Consider the following 2,325-nt stretch of genomic DNA (forward strand, 5'->3'; position numbering starts at 1 on the left):
ATAGAACAACTAAGAAAAGATCAAGGAAGGAGATTTTAACAACACTACACCAACAAGATCACAGACATATGTAACAGAACATTCTACCAACAGCAGCAGAATACATATTCTTGTATGCACATGAACATTCTCCAAAATGGACCATATGCTAGGCTGTAAATCAAGTCTCAATAAATTTAAAGGATAAAAAGTATGTTCTTTGAACACTGAGAAATAAAACTAGAAATCAACCAAAGGAAATTTGGGAAATTCACAAATGTGTAGAAATTAAATAATTTATTTTGGCACAGTGAGCAATATTCAAACCATTTGCTAGTTCCTCAATCGATTCCTTTTTAAACCTGCTATCTACCAATAATAAAAATTCTGAATTCTCCCTAAAGACAAAATAAAGGCATGATCTTGTCACTGAAATATACCGTTAAGACCATTTCTTCTTTTTTTAAATGTTTAGTTGTGAGGCCTATTTCTTCCTCTTTTTTTTAATGTTTGTTTATTTGGGGGGTGAGGGACAGAGAGAGAGGGAATCCCAAGCAGGCTACACACTGTCAGCTCAGAGCCAGATGCAGGGCTCAATCTCACCAACCAGGAGATCATGACCTGAGTGAAGACCAAGAGTTGGACGTTTAACTGACTGAACCACACAGGCACTCACTCATTCTTCTGGTTTTCCTTAATGTATACATTTATACATTGAATTTACGCACATACATTTAATAAATGCATAAATTTAGGCACACAAAAAGATGAAACTAAAATAGCATACCTCTGTACTCAGTTCCACAGCCTGTACCTTGAAAACTGAAACATTTACAAATCCTCATAGGCCATTTTTTTTTTTAAGGTTTTCTTAGAGAGGGAGAATGTGAGCAGGAAAGGCAGAGAGAGGTAAACAGGATCTGAAGTGAGCTCTGCGCTAACAGCAGAGAGAGTGATGCAGGGCCTGAACTCACAAACGGGGAGATTATGACCTAAGCTGAAGTCAGATGCCCAACCCACTGAGCCACTTCAAGCACCCCATACACCACTACTTCTCAAAATTATCCAGCCTTGCGTAAACAATAGGCATCCAAATATATACACCCAAAACACGAATGAAAAGTGTTAAAAGCATCAATATTCGGTTACGTACTATCTACATTTAATCTATTTCAATGCAATGATATGACGAGATGGGGAGAAAGGGGAGAAATAGAACAGTATGGATTAAGAGCAGAAAAAGAACCAAAAAGCAGCAATGGGGCAAGGGTGACAAGTAAATTAACATTTATTAAGCACTTACCATGAGCAAGGTATCATTTAAAGGATTTTGATCTATTAGCTTCACTTATTTAATATTCTATTAGTTTCACTTATTTAATATTCTTAACAGTCCCAAGAGGTAATCATTACTACTAGTTTATAAAAACTGAGGTGTATAGAGGTAATCTGACTAGTTTGAAATAGCTATTGGGGGGAAAAGATAGCAAATGTAGACACCTTGGAACCATCGCCTCTGCTCATTCCCTTCCTGTGCTCCATCACTATTTCTTGCCTATTGCAGTGCTGTTAAGAGACCAGTGGGAAGGACAGAATGACTTCATCAACCCGATTAGGTGTGTTAGACAACTACTCTTGTTAAAGGCCTGATGAAATTGTTTTGCCAGAAGCAGCATGGTATACAAAAGCAAATTTGTAACCAGAAACACATGAATTTAAATTTCTACTCTAATACCTACTGTGTGATCTTGGACAAAGTTCCCAAACCTCTTTAGGACTCAGTTTCCCCACCTGAGGATACTAGCTATGGTTGTGACGATGAAGTATAAGGTAATGATGATCTTTAAATGCCAGAAGGTCTCCAGTTAAGTATTAGCTCCCTTTCCTCTCTAACATCATTCCCCTGGAGGGGAGGCATTTTAGACAACTACTTACAGTTTAGTACTGTAGGTGGAGCAGGAGTATGGATTTTGATGTGCAAAAGACTTGGTCAACATGAAGTCTGTTTTGCTACTAAGGATGCAGTTTTGTAAAGGGATTTAGCTCACCTGCAAATGTCAGGAAACACACCATGTCAGTAAATATACCTGCAAGTCACCTTAATTCGGAAGGAATTTTTCCCTCAGTGCATTAATGCCTTGGACCAAATAGCAGCAGCATGAGGGTGGGGCCAAAGATCTGAACTGCATAGGGGAGCCTGGGTGGCTCAGTCAGTCAAGCTTCCAACCTTGGCTCACGGTTTTTGAGTTCAGGCCCCAACTCGGGCTCTGTGCTGACAGTGCAGAGCCTGGAGCCTGCTTTCAGATTCTGTCTCTCCCTCTATCTCTGCCCTGTCTCTGCTCATGC

The sequence above is a fragment of the Crocuta crocuta genome, unplaced genomic scaffold (assembly GCF_008692635.1).
Source record: "Crocuta crocuta isolate KB4526 unplaced genomic scaffold, BGI_CrCroc_1.0 scaffold49, whole genome shotgun sequence".
In the NCBI taxonomy this organism is placed as follows: domain Eukaryota; kingdom Metazoa; phylum Chordata; class Mammalia; order Carnivora; family Hyaenidae; genus Crocuta; species Crocuta crocuta.